At 49.4% G+C, this 18,645-nt stretch overlaps 1 non-coding gene across 1 annotated transcript; it reads left to right on the forward strand.

Annotated features, from left to right (window-relative positions):
- The first annotated feature begins 240 nt into the window (after window positions 1-240).
- TRNAT-CGU (transfer RNA threonine (anticodon CGU)) lies at window positions 241-312 on the forward strand. Its single transcript has one exon. It is a non-coding gene; the product is annotated as a tRNA-Thr (tRNA).
- The last annotated feature ends 18,333 nt before the right edge of the window (window positions 313-18,645 follow it).

An 18,645-nucleotide genomic window follows, 5' to 3' on the forward strand; every position in this document is an offset into this window, starting at 1 on the left:
CATCCATCACCGGGCAGCGGGCAGGCGTCCTGTAAAGCCACATTCCTTTGTGCAGACGGAAGGAATATACCCACTTGCCAGCCTGCTGTGTCCTGAGGGGCCTGAATTTCTTTTGTTGGCTCCTCCCTCGATCCCAACAGTGCCGTGCCTGTTCCCGAGCTCGGCGGTGAGTGTCGGGTCGGGAGCCCCCCGTGGGTGCTTCCGCGCAGCGGCCGTGACTGGGGGAACATCCTTAACGACGGCGCGGTGGCCAAGTGGTAAGGCGTCGGTCTCGTAAACCGAAGATCACGGGTTCGAACCCCGTCCGTGCCTTAACGGTTACGTTTACGAGGGGCTGTAGCTCAGTGGTAGAGTGCATGCTGTGCATGTATGAGGCCCCGGGTTCGATCCCCGGCATCTCCACTCAATTGTGAGTGCTCGCAGTACACATTTTGCTTGTCCCCCCCCTGCAGCGCCCGCAGCCGGGGCCCGTGTGCTTGAGTGGGCCACCTGCCTTGGTTTTCGCGTGGTTAGCTTAGAGTTTGCTTGTTCGCGTTTTGGTGGTCAGCATTTTCGACATTTGGGAGCAACATGAATGAGTGAGTTGTGGTGACCCCGTTGCCATCGGTGAGACGGGTATGTGCCTTTCTTGGCTTGCGGATGCCTTGTGACGTGTCGGGAGTTTGGATGTCTGTCTTTGTGTTGTTACAGAGCTTTGCACTCCGTTGCTGCCCATTTGTGAATGCATTGTTTGGGCACGATTTCTTGCTGGCGCGTATGTGGGCCCTCGTCAGATCTTTCATTGGGCAAGCCTTGCCTAAGCCTGGAGGCCTCGCCCTGACTGCAGGGTTCCCGCCTACTGGCGTGGTCATCGAGGTCGGGGCATCCGTCGGGTGCGGTGGCGGGTGCAGTCCTGGTTGGGGGCCAGGCGGCCTCCCGCCCCGCTTTGTCCCAGTGGGGTTCCCGGTGCCCCTCCCGCATGGACGGCGTTTGTCCAGGGTCTTCGCGGCAGTCTTCCTGATTGTTCCGCTGGCGATGGGCTTTCCACCGGCACTGGGCGCCTCGACTCGGAGGAGGCGTGGGGTTCTTGGCGTGCAGCGTTTCGTCTGCAAAAGGGCTGCCGCTTTCACTTGCCGGTGCTCGTTGGGGCAACGTTGCCTCGTGGGTGATTTGTGGAGCTGGGGTATGAGTCGCTCATTTGTGTGCCCCTGAGGCAGTGGTGGTTGTTGCGATGGTGGATTTGGCTACGTGGTCGACTGTCGGGGCGGTGCTTGGGGTGTCCTGGGGGGCTGGGCCCGGGTGCCGCAGGCATTCAGGCTGTCTCGTGCGGGTGGCCCCATCTCAGCATTTGTGGGGAGGCCCGTTGCAGTTCCCGGGGCGGATTCGGGGCACGAGTCAGGAAGACTTTGACTGTTGTTGATGGTGCCGCTTGTGGTGCGGGCATTTGGGGCCAGTGGGGAGAGAGAGAGAGGGTCAAGCCTGCGCAATGCAATTCCTGCACTGCTACCCACTACCTTCTTAATAGGAGGCACCTCATCTCTCAATCATCAGGGCGTCCTATTCATCTTCCTCGCTGTGGGATGAATGGGGACGACGCGACTGCTCGCGGGATACTAGGAGCAGTGTGCGAGGTTCCACAAGCGTGTCCTTGGTAGGGAAAGGGGCGCGTCGCGCCCACTCCAGGTGCTTCTGGGCGAAATGCTTATCTCCCAGGCCTGCTTGGACTATGCAAGCGTTGCGCAGGCTAGCGCTCCAACACCGTGCTGTGCTCCGGGGCAATGCACCTATCTCGGGTGCCTGTATGTTCGGTCATGCGGTGCTCTCCCACACCAACCTGTGCGTTGAGCAAGCCAATTTCTCCCGTCCCGGTGTGGGCAGTGCATAGCCGGGCGCATGCCTGCGCTCCCATGCCGTTTGGCGCCCCCGGGCAATTCACTTATCTCCCGGGCCCCTTGTCCAATGCATGCAGGGCACTGCTGGGCCTATTGACTCCTGTACCCGGCTGGGCATTGCATGGTGGTCCCTCGTCGTAGGCGCCGGTGTGCAAACACAGAAATTCGGTGCTGACAGCAGGTCTGTAGCCCTTTACAGTCTCGTGTAAACAGCCACGCGGCTGGTCCACGATTCTCAATTTCACCTATGTGTGACTAGGCACGCTTGTTTCACCCCACTCGATCTCGTGTATGTGAGTTTGTGTACGCGCTCGTTTGATTGGGTCTGCTGTGTTGCATAGCTAGGGGTTGAATATTTTGTGGGATTGGGACCAGGTTGGAAACCCTTGGGGGCATATGTATCAACATCACCATTTGCGATTCTCAAATAGCGATTTTTAAAGAATCGCTATTTGAGAATTGCAAAACGGGATGTATTTAAAAAATTGCAAACTTTTTGCGATTTCTTAAAATTCCTTAATTGCGATTAGCAAATTAGCAAATCGCAATTAAGGAATACCTGCCCATTCATTTCTATGGGCCAGGAGACCCATAGGAATGAATGGGAAGTAATTCTCAAATAGCGAATCGCAATTTGCTAATCGCAATTTGAGAATAATTTCAAAGGTGCAAGGGTGTCATGATGACACCCTGATGCACCCCTGAAATTAGCATGTGTGTGCATATGGCGCACATACATGCCCTAAGGGCATGAATGAGCGCCACGTGGCACTTTTTAAAATTCAAAAAAGTGCTTTTTGAAAGGAAATCGCAAATTACCACCAACTGGAAGTTGGTGGTAATTTGCGATTTCTTAAGGATAATTCGCACAACTTGGGTGCTCTTACATATCATTTAAGACATCGCAATTTACGATTTCTTAAATGCTTACGCAAAATTAAGAAATCGCTAAATTAGCAATTCCTTAATTTTGCGATGGGATGTGGCTCATACATCCCGATTACCGATTTTTTAATCGCAAACACTGTTATTTTGCGAATCGCAGCGTTTGCGATTAAAAAATCGTTTGATACATATGCCCCTTGATTCCTTAAGACAGAGGACTTGAGCGTTAAAACACAATTTGGTATTCACTATACAGGCTTATCGAGGAGGTAAAGTGTTTCCAAATCTGTTTAGGAATTACAACTGTCTAGCTGCACTGTCCACCCACGCGCCTGCCCCAGATATGTCCTACACCTCGAGTCCTTCGCTGCATTGTTCTGTTGAGATTGATGTTTAGGGCAGGGCAGCAACTTTGTCATGGTGTCAGCGGCATAAAGTGTAAGCTTTTCAATAATATACACAAACCACAGTGCTGCTAAGTTACCTTAGGCAACCAACAACCTGTGACTGAGCCATGAACCCTGTCATGCTGCGGGCAGGATGTTCTTGCTTTATCGATGTCTTGATTTAGCATATACCTGGAATGCAAGGGCAGAAACAGCAGCATACTAGTCGGGCGACACAGCTGCTATGCAAAGTATTTAGCTTGCACGGGTAGCCATACCCCTCTACCCTCGTCACGGAGGAGAGAAGGTTTTGCGGCTACTGCCTCTGAGGGGCTTTTGGAGGTTAAGTTATCATATCACAGCAAATATTGATGGACGTCTGGGGAAACACAGACGTGCCTGATGTCGCTGGCGGGCACATTGACTGATTAACACCGTCTCCCTGTGGGCAATGCATTGCCGTCGTCAAGATGCATGGGGGGCGCTGGCACGTTTAACACGGCATTTTGAAGTTTGAGCTCAGGAGTGTCCACCTGTGCTCAACAGCACATGCGGTAGTAGCAGCTGTCCTTGGTAGAAACTTGTTTGGGACAGCATTGAATGTGTTACAGTCCAGCCCTTTTATGCTCTTTGGGAAAGCTACCGACAGTGCACGGACACACTCCTCCAATTTCTAAATGAGTTTGCATACAATATTCAGGGCTGGTGGTGTGTTTTCAACACGGTAACACAGCAGCAGCTCACTGTTATTACTGGAAATAATAGGTGACTACCCATGGAGGTTCTGTTTATCAAAAAGAAACCTTTTAGTGCTGTTGTAAGTGTGGAACACATCACCAAGCAGTGCATAGTGAAGCTCTGCAGGTAGGCATACCGGGGTCGGTAAGTGGTGCGCCGTGGGTCGGTAGTGCGACCATTGATGTTAGTTTTGCTCCCACAGGTTGAGAGGATCAAAAAGAAACTAGTTCTTGGTTGGCACCAAGGGACTGTGTTCTTTGCAAGCACATGGAGTTGGCTAACCGGTGGGTGGCTAACATACAATCTAGGGACCTTTCACTAATGGGGGCAATGGCAAAGGTGGTCTAAGCAGCCTTATGCATCATAGGTTTAAAGCATTCAAGAAGGACATTAAGGGATCATTTGGACATGCTCTGGTGGCCTAAACGTGTGTGTCCCATGACTCCAGCTTTGCGAGTATAAACTCCTGAGGAGTTACCCCGGTCACTTCAGTTAGTTAGCTTTCTTGGCTGCAGTTCCAGAGTTTTCATTTCCTGTTAGGTTCAGGGATAGCTCTTCACCAGCCAAGGTCACATGAACGCAGATTATGCGTAGGCAGGTAAAGAAAGCACCTTACTTGTGGTTTCCTCGTATAGCGAGAGCCTTGCAGCGCGGGGAGCGGTTACAGTGCTATGCCTTCTTTAAGTCACCTGGCATTCTGTTATTGGCATCGAGCTTCAGATAGAAGGGGCAGGTTGTCTAGGAGCGGCTATATCCCGATTATTCCCTATGTAAACTGCTTCCATGGTTTCGTCTGGTTGGCTGGGTTTCACACACACTACTGTTTTGCAGGGGGGTATGGTTGAGTTCCATTGATAGGTGGTGTTGCTTAGTGTCATGGTCCCACTTGCGCTTGAGCTGGCTATGTCTTGAAGGCGCTGTTCAGGGGTGGATCATTCAGCGGTGCCTTGGTGAGTGACTTGCGTAGGGCGTTGGGTTGGGGGCCTTCCTTTGAAATCGGGTTGTTCGGTGTAAACCCCAGGGTCCTGGCGACGCCTGGGTGGTGTGCGCCGTTTGAAGACTGTTTCGTATTATTGCATTTAGTGATGATTTCGCTGCTTGGCCAACTAGGTCCTTTGGCCACCAGGAGTTAGGCATGTGGCCCTTATCAATGTCTTGTGATGTATGTGCTACTGTTGACAAAGGGTAAAAGGGTTGACGGTTTTGGCCGGGGATCGGCAAGTATGTTTTCACCTTTCTCTACAAACATTATCGGCTGAGAACCCAAGATACTTCCCGGGGCTCTGCTCACACCAAGGAGGGCCAATATCACACAAAGCACAGGGGGAGAGTGCGTATATGACATCACAGACTTGATCAGTGATATTATCATGGTCTTCCTTTGTCCCAATATAGACAAAAGTTACGGTCTGGTTCTGTGTTGGCAAAAGATAGTTATGTTGTCTCCGCATGCACCTATCTCGCAGTACAACGAGGCAATTTTGTCTCCAAGGTGGGGAGTGTGCGCCACCATTACGTTTCCAAAGGGCTCCCGCTTTCCGCTCCTAGATCACGTGTAGGTGACCTGTCTGGCTGTTGCGGAAGTTGATTAGTTGTTGGTTCATTTGTGGTTGAGCTCGCTATTCATCAAAGGGAGACATTTAAAGAATGTTCAACACATTAAGGTGACAGTCCCACCAAGTCAGAATGGAAGCATCCTCAATATGCTACGCAGGGAAGCCTGCTTTTGCTTCAGCTATCTTATACAACTAACAAGCATTGTTTAAGCCAAGGGTACTGGCGTGTAGTGAGGTACGGTGGTTTGTGGTATATACCCAGAGGCAATGTCAGGAGCCGCTAAATAACAGCCTGCCATGCCACCGGTTAAGAGCCTAAGGGTGGGAAAAAATAATTTTACACTTACTCAATTAATTTCAGCGCAAAGTGAGGCATTGCGAAATACTGGGACTGCATTGCGCAATTGGCTACGAGGGTCTTCATGGGGAACACCTGCGAGTACCATATAGAATCAGGTACCATGTACACTGGGTGGGCAGTCCCCTGCAGCCAAGGGCCGGTATCTGGTAGCTCCAGTAGACATATTCACCCACGCGTCATCCAGGGTAGCAAGCGGGTGGTGGTAGTTATCAGCTAACAAGTGTGGTAAACTCTGCGTTAGTGCCAATTGGCGACAGGGTATTTTCGACCTTTTTGGCGTCCCAAAATTCAGGAAAGGGCAGGTATTTGCACTCACCTTTCTCCCCTGGTTCCGCAGACTTGTCTGCCCCCGCCCCCCGGGTTATCGTTCTGCGGGCTAGAACCAGACAATAGAAGGGGTATCCCTTGGGATTGGGGTCCCTATCACATTGATAGTCGAGCGCTGGGGTAGATGTACCATGTAAGACAGGGTCACCACTGGGGTTGTCCCCAAGCGTCTAAGTGGGTGGGAGCATTAAGCCTTGAGTCCTGGGGTAGCATCCAGCATCTCTTCAATCCAAGTAAGGCCAGTTAGGATAGATAAGTAGCAGCGTGCCCCGGGGCATGCACGCTTTACTAATACACAAAGCTGCAACAAGAAGGGTGCCAAGTGCATAACGAGTAAAGATGTTTAAGAGGTGTGTCTTTGGCGTCACAGCTGGGTGGAGCCAGTCCCACTTAGAGGTACGCCCGGGGGATAATGGTGTGCTCCTTTAGATCCCCATGACCTAGGTGGTGGGTGGCATCTACCTCATCTAAGGTTAAGGCACTAGATTACGGACAGCAGGCCCAGTATCGAAGCAGCAGATTCTGCAAGCGGGTATGCCTAGGGGACCTCCCGGAGGGAAATGAGCGGTCGAAATTCCTATAAAGAATAGGGGATGCAGGGCTGCGCTGGGGTGCAGCCGTGGGCAATGTTCATATGCCGTAGGGACCTCCATGTGCGCATTGATTTAGCGAGTAAAGAGATGGTGCATAGGTTAAGTATAATCCTTCCTGCCCTATTAGCCCAGTTGGCTACTGCGGTAGGAACGGGCCCCTAACAAGCGAGTGCTGTCCCAGAGATCGGAGACACATGTGCCAGTCACACATGGTGCCAGCTGGGCGGCATCCAGTGTGATCAGCAAAGAGGTGGGTATCGTGAGCCAGGGTGCCTGAAACTGTCCCACCCTGTCTTGGACATGGCTGAGTTAGGTGACACAGTGGAACTTGGCGGCGTGAGGTGTTTAGTGCTTGGCACAACTTCACAGGGCGTTTGTTTCATCAGACACTAGCTGACCCAAGCTAACGTCTAGGGCTATAGGGAGATAAATGGGGCATCAATATCCTTAGGGATGTCCTCTCATCTAGATTTGCAGGAGGCTCTAGACAGACGATCTAGCAAGCAAGACTATAGCTATTTTGGTGGGGGGCCCTGGCGGCGACGGTGGCCGCCTCCAGAGCTGTGGCGGAGTTACAGGGCGATCTAGAAGCAAATGTGTACCGAAGGAAGGGTACCTCTGCGCAGCACCATAAGGGGTGCCAGAGCCCAGGAGCCTCATGGGAGGTTCCTGGAAAACCGTGTCGGCGCCCCGTTAGTCCTTCGGGCGGTTGTGGGCCTGAACAACCGGGGGCTTGCCTTGCTACGCTCCGCCCTGAAAGGGGCGTAAGTAATAAGGGACCGTGATCCGGGAAGGAGATCACCGAAGGGGCAGCACAGACGGGGTTCGCCCCAGTGCTGCTTGGCTCATCAGGCGGGCAGTCGGCCCAGTTGGTTGCCTGCCCTTGGATCGCCCGTAAGATAACCCACCATATTACATAACGGTGTATGTAATAAACCTGCAGCAGTTTCTTACCCAAACAAAAATTTGTGTGGTGTGTTTTATTTATGCGTAAGAACATGCATGCTATTGTGGGGGGTGGGGACTGTTGCCTCCTGCTGGTGCTATGCGGCTGCCCTGGCACCCGCAGGGTGCCATAGAAGGGCGGGCCTCTAGTGCCAGCAAGGCACCAGCCCACCCCCTTCTGCTAGGGGACCCCTCGGGGAGGAGTCCCCCCTCTCTGCAGCCAGTGGCTGCGGCGCGCAGGTCACGTCACTTCCGGGGCACGAGGAACGGGGGGGGCATATAGGCCTCCCCCTCCCTCTTACCTTCCTCATTTCGTGCCCTGGACACGCCGTCTCCCACCCTACAGAGTTACCCGGCGTGCAAGCAGCAGGGGAGGCATAGAATGTTGTAATGTTGTTCTTTTTTCGCTGCAGGCGGAGTTACAGGGCGATCTGGAAGCAAATGGGTACCGAAGGAGGGGTACCTCTGCGTGGCACCATAGGGGGTGCCAGAGCCCAGGAGCCTCATCGGAGGTTCCTGGAAAACCATGTCGGCGCCCCGTTAGTCCTTCGGGCGGTTGTAGGCCTGAACAACCGGGGGATTGCCTTGCTACGCTCTGCCCTGAAAGGGGCGTGAGTAATAAGGGACCGTGATCCGGGAAGAGGATCACCGAAGGGGCAGTACAGACGGGGTTCGCCCCAGTGCTGCTTGGCTCATGAATTGAATTGAAAGGGCATTTATAAAGCGCGTGGCTACCCTAGAGCATCCCAGCGCTCATCAAGCGGGCAGGCTGCCCAGTTGGTTGCCTGCCCTTGGATCGCCCGTAAGATAACCTACCGTATTACATAACGGTGTATGTAATAAACCTGCAGCAGTTTCTTACCCAAACAAAAATTTGGGTGGTGTGTTTTATTTATGCGTAAGAACATGCTTGCTGTCGTGGGGGGGTGGGGACGGTTGCCTCCTGCTGGTGCTATCTTTTTTACATACCATGTCCATATTTTTGAGGCTGAATTATAGCCGTATCAATGTGTGCCTTGCATGTTTTGGAAATCCAAAAATGTTCCTGCAGGCTGCCATGTGACAGCGTCCCAAAATGTCTGTAAGTTTTCTGGGATGGGCGAGATGGCCATAACTTCTTGCGGGCAATGATTTGGCTTGAATTACTGTGCGTATCCCATCCACTGTTGCGCATTGGAACTTGTGATGTAATTTGGCTATGGAAAATGTAGTTTTGGTGGATTTCATCTCTATTGCCCTTGCTTGCTGAGGCCGACAGTCAGACCCTGAGGTAATTAATTTGACGTGGCGATATTCATGTGGCCGATATTCCATGTCAACTGCAGTTTTTTAACCCTTTGGCCAAAGATGAGAACTTTTATTTTTGAAGTGCTGACCGTGAGCTTGCGGTGTTGTGGTTATATAAAATATTCAGGGCCCTCCTCATTCTGGCATGAGTGTGATTTATGATTACTAAGTCATCGGCGTATTGTATGATGGGAAGCTTAAATGATCCAAGCCTGGGAGGGAACAAGTTCCCCGTCGTTAGCGCCTGACCCAACTCTGCCGTGTACAGGTTCAATAATGTGGGTGTAATAATGCACCCCTGCTTCAAACCTTTGTTGGTATAGATCTTTGAAGTGGCATGAGATTGGATTCATTTGACATGGATCCAGGTGTCTGAATATAGAGCATTTATTGCACACAACAGCTGCTTGGCGATCCCTCATGCAGCAAGTTCCACCCATAGGGGCAGATTTACAAGAAACTGACACAGTTTCCCTGCTCCTCCATGTGAAATGCTTGCGCCAGCATGGATGGGCCATATTTAGAATACAGTGCACCATGACGCAAAGATTGACAGATGTATCTGTTGCCACAAAAGTCTCGCATTGCTAGAGTTGTGTCACAAGCATGGCGCAACTCCAGCCATGCATGGGGAGGCCTACACTTATTGTACTGCGTCCCTCCTTATGCCTGGGTTTTGACGCAGTGGTGTCCTAGAAGTGGCGCAATTAAATGTTGTAGATTTCACTGCGTCACTTCTACGAGGCTTTCCTGTGTGGGAACGCCTACCCTGCATATATTATACCTGACGCAGGTATAATGTGGCGCAGGGCTTTACAAGGTGACGAATTTCCCTAGATGTGTCACGTTTTAAATGGGCCGCAACGTGGTGCATTGTTTACGGCCCCGCTGCATCACAAAACATTGTGGCGCAACGGCAGTGCAAAAGTGACACAAGGGGCGTGTAAATCTGCCCGTAGTGTTTTTCAGTCAATAGCATCAACCACCATGCTGTAGTCTATAATGCATGCGTATAACGTGCTTGCTGGTTTTTTTATAGCTCTGTCTATCAGATATGAAAGGGCAATGACATTATTGGTCATGAAGGCCTTTGGGCGAAAGCCTATTTGGTAATATAGTATTATGTTTGTAGCGATGACCCAGGCTTCTAGTTCACGCAAAAGCAGCTTGGCAAGTGCTTTCCCTTCTACATACAGCAAAGCAATTGATCTAACATTTTAAAGGGCCATGCTATCACCCTTTTATGGATGGAACCCCTCCAGAAATCTGTAATGTTGAATGTCGTCAGACAGGACTTGATAAGAATATGCATGTAAGGTGCCCAGTATTCTGTGTCTTCTCTAAACACACTACTGTGCGGACCATTTGGCCCTGGAGCCCCATCCCTGCACATGGCTTTATACATTTTAGCTGTTTCCACCTCTGTTACCTCTATTTGGTTATCTGTGAGGGCATCACTCTGACAGTCAGAAGAGTTGCCAAAGAACCTGCAGGAATCTTGGTGTCAACATATATATGCTGTCCGTGGGCTCTCCAGTTTTCTGCTGAAATGGCATTAACCATCCCCATGTTTTTAGTTAACAGGCTATTTACATGGGTCCAGAATTGGCGTGATTAGCCCAGTGTGAGGGGATTTGATAGTTGCAGGCACTCTTCTTTCAAGTGCTTTCGTTTTAAAGCCCACTGAAACGTTTTGTGTGTGCTCCTTGCCTCTTTTAGGTGTCTTAGGGACACGGCACATTTCTGCTTTTTGCACTTTCTTTCAGCAAGTGCACTGTGTTCCTAAGGGTCAGTGCCACTGTTCGATGCGCCCGCTTGTCTTAACAAGCCCTAACAAACCGACTGCCCTCCTACTGCATTGGTTTCAGTAATCCACTCCTGTAGCATTTCAGCTACCTGAACTACTGAACTTCCGCCAGCACTACTAGTACTGTGCATCATTGCCCCCTCACGCTTCAAGCCCAAACACGGCCGAAAGAGTTTAGCGGGAGCTCAGCAGAAGCAGTGCCCCACTCAGCAGGCTGAGCACTCCAGGGCACACTGGGCAGTGGATTACTGGAGCAAGGTCAACAGTACGGGGGACTAAGGTCCTCAGTGGAGGAACAGAGAGTCAACAAGCTCACGAACTGTAGCCGTCCCTTGTAAGTGCGAGCCAGGTAGCCCGCAGAAGCGGCCCAGCTAGTTCTGGGTGTGGTCTGGGGGCAACTGTTGTGCTCCCGCTCGATTATCCCTGCTTTAAATAGAACGCAGCATACAGGAGACATTTGGGGCACTCCCATGACAGCACCCCCCACGATCCTATAATAAGATTATATGACAAGTTAACTAGGTACTGTATAAGGTGCCCTGTTCAACGTACATGTTTTTACAACAGTGGGTATAGCTCTCAAGATTAAAGAATAAAAACTAAAGCTCAAAGGCTAAACAGTCCAAGATGGTTAAAGATCTCTGTGGATGAAAAGCTTACATACATGGAAGAGCTAGAGGTACCTTCAGTGAAGCTTGTAACTACGCTACTAACAGCAGTGGCAGTGGATAGGTTGGCACCGACGAGGCCCGTCGTTTGCCTTGAGTTGGAAGCCCTTCTTTGAAGTCTTTGAGTCTAGGCTCAGAGCTGGAGCCATGAGAGAGAGAATAAGCAAACCGGACTTACGCCCACTGGGCCTAGGCAAAGAAAGGTATGGAGGACCCTCCCCAGACAGTCTTAGGACAAACAATAATAATAATCCACATTTGTAAAGCGCAAACAATCACCCGTAAGGGTCTCTAGGCGCTGGGGGCCGTCGGGAAGATTAAGCAAGCTACTGCCCAGAGTCACATGGTGCTTGGCTAATCTGCCACTGTCGCCGGGGATCGAACCGTGATCCCCAGATTCCGGAGTCAATCGCCCTGGCCGCGCGGGGCCACAAAGTCTCACAAGGCAGAATGGTCAAGTGCAACAGGCACCAAGGAAAGTCTATCGGTACCTTACTAGGACCAGGTTCAAGGAAGACCCTTCACATTTACCAATAACTTGCAGAGCCCAACAGACACAAAAGCTACAGGAGACTAAAAAAACTCTAAACTCTACTCTCACATCCAGTCACAGGCAGGCCTTCGATGAAAGTACTATGCAGGTGATTTACCTTTCAGATGCATGCAATCAAATGGCTTTAAGACCCTGTCCAAAATCAGGTGGTAAATAAGGGGGAACAGAGATCATAGAGCTCTCCTCTACTATCAAAGGAGACACCAAGCCTATTGTAAATAAGCAGGACTTCTACTATGGTGAGATGGATTTATCAGATAGGTGAGGCCCTGTAGGGCCAGAAAACAGATTAAAAAAAGTGGCCCAAATACATCAATTACTTAATTTCCAACATACCCCAAAAATACAACAGCATTAGGGCCCAGTAAGGGACAAGCAGGCAAGTTCTAGCCCACTTTACACCTGTAAAGCGAGATAATGGTCGCTGCTCAACTGTGTTGATCAGACCTTTTTTGGAGTTTCACAATCAATAACCTCTGGATCCTTCAAACTTTTTACATAGGAAAATCTTGAGGCTGACAATGCTGCAGGACCAGAGGACATGGCAAACTTCCTAGAGTGGGGAGGGACGGGGATTAGGCCTGTGCAAACCGACGATCAAACATCCCCAGAAGGATTTAAATTACACCCCGACATGATACGTAACACCATAAATTGTTTCTTGCTAGCCACTTTCTAAGCCCTGACATTGCAGTCGTACAAACCAGAGGTTCAAGTTGACCTCATACAATTGTTGGCACAAAGCATCTTATCACTCAACAAAACGATAGCCAAGATAGACCAGAAACTGGACATTACTGCTTGCAGTCATAAGCCACATGTCAAGACAAATGATATGGGGAGAAATGAAGCTATAATTGACAAACTTTCCACCCTACCGGATCATCTACTAGTATTAGTAAAACAAGTAAGAGCAACAGACTCAAGAGTAGGGGTGGGTTGAATTTGCGAAAGCGACTTTCGCAAATTATCGCAAAAATGTTACAAATCTCCGCAAACACACGGAAATATCGCGAAGATGAGGAAGTTTTTTTCCCGCCTGTTCGCGGTATTTTCTGCGTGGTCGCGGCTCGCCAACTTACCCATGCGGTTGCTCGCGGGAGCGGCCATCTTGTTTTCACTCTTCTCGCGGTGCATGATCGCGAGAAGAAAGACGTGATCGCGCGACGCATGACGTTACTGCAGGCGCGAACTGTCGCGAGACAGCGCAAATGGCTACCGTACTGACTGTCAGTGTAGATCGTTATCCGAATCTGATCAGCAGCCAAACAGGCATGGGTCAATGCAATGATTTCAGCTACCTGTGCAGAGTGTACTCCCTCTAAACAAGCAGCTTCAACAACTCCAGTGATGGTAGATACAGCAAATGCTGCTCTTAGTCGACCAACATTGTCCCTTAGGCATGAACCATCCACAAAGAAAATTTCATCAGGATCAGGGAGTGGTTCATCGACAATGTCTGGTCTCGGTTTGGTGCACAGTTCAGTCACATCAAGACAATCATGGTCCTCACAATCTTCACCATCTGCATTTGGAATAGGCATCAATGTCGCAGGGTTAAAAACAGAACACCTCTTCAAAGTCACATTTTCTGCCGCAAGTATAACTTGCTCATAGCGTGTTAATCTGTTATTTGTGAGGTGCTGTGTTTTGGTCTTCATCATCAACAGTTCAACAGAGTGTGGCACATAAACTGTAAGTGGATGTCCCATGACAATACTCTCACACCTTTCAATTCTGACACCTGTTGCAGCAACAGATTTGAGACATCCGGGCAACGCAGACGCTACTGGATCTAAAGTAGCTGAAAAGTAGGCAGCTAGTCTACGGACACCTCCATGATTCTGAGTCAAAACTGACAATGCGCAACCTTCTCTCTCGCAACAGAACAACGAGAAAGCCTTGTTGTAATCAGACATTCGCAAAGCCCGAGCACGACACATGGCGTCTCTCAGCCTTAAAAACGATATTAAACAGTCGTTGTCCCATGGTACCGGATCACTCACATCCTTGTGCGTCAGTCGCTGTAAAGGCTTCGCTTCAAAGGAGAAGTTGGGAATCTATTGGCGACAGTAGCCAACCATCCCCAGGAACATTCTGACCTCTCTCTGTGTGGTAGGCACAGGCATGTTCATAATTGCCTCAATGCGATCTGGTGACACCTTCCTCTTGCCCTTCTCAATTCTGTGACTCAAATACTGCACTTCACTCAGACAGTACTGCAATTTGTTTGGGGACACTTTGTGTCCATTCTCTGCCAAATTATTCAGTAAAGCAATAGTATCAATCCTGCAAGTGTCCTCTGTTTCTGAGGCAATGAGCAAGTCATTGATGTATTGCACTAGAACAGAGTTCTGTGGCAACACTAGACTCTCAAGTTTCTTCTTCAAGATCTGTTTAAAGATCGATGGACTCTCTGTATACCTTTGAGGGATACGACACCACGTTAACACACGATTTTCCAGCCGGAAAGCAAAAAGAAATTGGCTTTCCTCATGGAGTGGAATCGAGAAGAATGCTTGACACAGGTCAATCACCGTAAACCACTCAGCTTCACATGGAATCTGAAACAGTATCACATATGGATTCGGTACCACTGGACAACATTGAATAACTATCGTGTTGACCTTTCGCGGGTCCTGCACGATCCTGAATTTCCCACTAGGTTTCTGTAGTCCCATGATAGGTGAATTACATGGGCTACCCATAATCTCTTTCAGAATTCCGTGCTTGATCATGGACTCGATTACAGGTTTGATCCCTGCAGTAGTCTCAGGTGACAAATTGTACTGGGGCGTCCCAGGAAATTCTACGTTCTGCTTGACCTAAATTTTTACTGGCTCTACACCTTTGATCAGCCCAATCTCTTCTCCGGTGAAATCCCACACCTCGTGTGACACAGAATCTCTCAAGTCAAGTGGAAGTTCCTCCACTGTCAGCGCTGGGTACATTTCTATGCACAAGTGCTGATTTACAACCTTAAAGGCTGCATCATTATCCTTTGTCTGTACTTCAACTCCCTTTTGTGTGCAATAGATGGTACAATTTAATTTGCACAGCAGATCTCTCCCTAACAGGCAAACTGGTCTCGAGTCACACACCACAAACTGGTGTCGATCTCGGAAAGTTCCTATTCTCACAGGAATTGGCTCTGTTAATGGGCAGGTCATTTTCTTATTTGCTACTCCAACAACTTGGATCAATTGTCCCGAGATGGGTAGGTTAGGGACTACTGCGGATCTCACAGTAGACCGGGTAGCACCAGTGTCAACCAAAAAGGTGGTAGGGTGACCATCAACATCTGCTTTCACAAATGGTCCCCTCTGGTCTATCTCCAAGACTGCTCCAAGAGTGCAGTCTTCCTCCCCTCCGAGGCACCGTCATGCCAATGTGTCTGGGCTGAACTCATCATACCCTTCGAACAAAGGCATCTGTTGATAAGTCCGGGTTCCCTACTGAACCTGTTGAACCCTAGGTGGCTGGGGAACTTGCACCTGCGGACTGAACGTCCCCCCTTTCATCGACCTTGGTCTAGTCACTCTAGGGACCGCTTCAGGTACAGGTACCTGAACTATCTCTACTGCCTGCTGCACTTGGTTAATCGGGTTCAAAGGACACTCACGCTTCCAATGTCCAATCTGGTGACAAAGATGACACGCAGTGGTCTTCTTCAATGTCGCCACTTCCACCCCTGTCTTGGGATCAACAGACTTTACCTTTCCCTGGCCACATTCTGGTTCCCTCCTGGTTACTTCCCTGTCTTCTTCCTAACGTCCCGCCATTAGGCTGAGCTTGAGCCGTTTGCATTTGGACAAGCATCAGTTTATCTTTCAACTTCCTGTGTTTCAAATCTACCTCAACACTGCAGTATCTGGCATACCACAAGATTTCATCTACCGGCTTGTTCTGCCAGCAAATCAAATGTTGCTGTATCATAAGGCTAACCTCTGGCCTCAGTCCCAACACAAACTTCGAAACAAACTGTCCCATGTCCTTCTAAGCAAAGGCATCTAATCCACTGTACTGTTTGAAGGCCTGCAAAAGGCGTTCATAGTACTCGTGCACCGTCTCTTTTGGTTCTTGGACTGTCCGATCTATCTTAACGCAATCAATACCGAGGCGAGATTTCCAATTTTAACCATGTGATCACTTGCTCAAACTTTTTTATAACTATGGGTGACGGACCCCTGGAACCACTATGTCGAACAAGGTGTTAAAATCAATCCACAACACTTTTGAGATCTTGAAAAAGTGATCAACCTGCTTGTACCATTCTACAGGCTTCTACCTCAGCCGAGGAAAGTCATTCGTAAATGCAGCCAAATCAGCCCTACTCCAAGGCACATGCACGTACCCTCCATTTTGTACCTCTCGTAGAGGGAAATTCCCCATTCCTAGCGTCCCTCCACCTGGAGGCGGCTTCTCTCCTACTGTCCTTTTGGAACTCTTCTTCTTGGATCATTTTCCTCCCATTTATCAAGCATGATCCATGCCCGCATCGCTATAATCAAATCTCTGATGTGTGTTCTCAGTCCTATGACCCTTTTCTCTTCCAGTTCTTGGTCGCCATACTGCAACCTATGGTTTACCTGCAATGACTTTGTTTTGGACAAATCCACCTCATACTTCTTGGCCAACTCGGTCAGTTTCTCATGTGCTGTTCTTGCCCTACGAGTCACATCCTTCGCTACAAAAAGTAACTCATCTTGTTCATAGATTTCTATCCTTTCAAGGGGCAAATTTCCATTTATTATTTCATCTTCTTCGCTTTCAATCTCACTACATCTAACATCCTTGCTCTCATGGCGCCTTTCAAAATTTCTCGACAAGCTGCACCATTCCGTTTGTCGTACTTTCAGCTTTGATCTCGAGATCTACTCTCTTCTGTTATGTTCCTAGAGACTGGTCGCTTTCCTGAATTATCTTGCTCATCATTCCCTGCGGTTTTCTCACTCTGATTCCTCGCAGGCGGTACCCACATTCTCAGATCTGATCTTGACTCGGCCAGAGACCTTGGTCTTATCAGTCTCACATCCACCTGTCCTTTAGAGGAGTCTGCGGTGGCTGGTAACGGCGTACTCCACTCTGTGGGTCTTGGAGCCTGTTCCACCTCGCTCACTGTCCCATTTCCCTCAACGACACTCCTTGATCCAGCAGCTGACTGTGCTAGACTACTTCCTCTTGGTCTGGGTTGTAAACTGAAACTATGGGTCCAATGGTAACCAGTACTTTTAAAGCATCCGGTAACCTCACACCTCTCGCAGCTTCTGTATTTGCTAAGGACTGGATTCTCATGTCCTCCGTTCCTATCAAGATTTTCCCTACTACTCTCACATCTGACTGAGTATGTAGTCCACTAGTCCCTTCCACTGGAGCCGACTTTCCTTCATAGGAATCTGGATTGAACGGAGGCGGGTTTTCCGACAACACCCTCTCTTCCAAGCTGACATCCGTATCACTATCATCCTCATCTAGGCTCTTTGCCTTTGCACTGTCTGTTTTCTCTAGTAGTGGGTACAATCTATCCCCCTCAATCGTTTCCACTCTCCACCTCTTCTCTAGTGCATCCCACCTCGCATCTTGGAATGCCCTGATCGACTTCTTCACTCTTTCTTGATTTCTGTCTCTTTTCCTGTCATACGCTGCTCTGATCCATGCATGTAGTGCCTCAAACTGGGTCGGTCTAGGCAAAGGGCGTAAAGAAGACATCACAGACTTCAACTGGTATAACACATCCAACCTGAAAGTACCATATCGTGGGAACGTCAGTTCTCCCTCACTATGAGTCATGTTATGCCAATTTTCAAGCCAAATGAAAGTATGCAATCCCACATTCTTTGCCATATAATGCGCCGAAGTATCCTCGGGAGGGGCTTCTTCTCCCCCACGAGTAACCACATGTCTGACACCTCTACACAATTCTCGGAAAACCTTAAAACATTTCATGACGAACAAAATTTTGATTGCGCACAATATTTTCGTTCACTTCCTGATGTCAATCCACAAATAGCAGCGCGGCTCACACCAACCGACCTATCCTCCTCTTGCAGCAGTTCCCCTCCTTCACAATTCACTTCTCACTCTTGCATTCGTCTCATTCACACTCTGAAGTAATTATCTGTCCACGAAACGACTGGACATTCACTTCTCTGACTGCCTCCGGCAGTCTCTCGAAATTGTTGACCTCAAACCTGGCAACTGTCTGTCCGCGAAACGATTGGACAATCGCCTCAACTGATAGGTTTCAAGCGCTCAATGTTCCACATACAGCAACCCACGACCAGCGTCGGTTACTCACACACTCACACATTTGCTCCCTCTATCTTGGTCTGGGAAATCGATGACGTCTCACGATTCCCCTCTCAATGGTCAACAAAGTCTACCATGGGTGTCTTCTACACCACAACTTCTCAGACTATTCGTAGAGTCTAAGAATCCCCGGGCTGCGCTCGCTCACAGCCTGATCTCACAATCACTCAACTCTCATTCCAACTCCGCAAAACATCACACAATCAAATTAACACCGCAATCTACAAAACACATCACCCTATTCATACTCACTCCTCCACGAACTGCTGCTTTCCGCCACACCACTCCATCAGCTGCCGTCGTCTGCCGCTCACCATCCAATGGGTCACCATCACTCGAATTCTATGGGCCTCTAAAAT

This window comes from Triturus cristatus, chromosome 1_1, assembly GCF_964204655.1.
Source record: "Triturus cristatus chromosome 1_1, aTriCri1.1, whole genome shotgun sequence".
NCBI classification, from domain to species: domain Eukaryota; kingdom Metazoa; phylum Chordata; class Amphibia; order Caudata; family Salamandridae; genus Triturus; species Triturus cristatus.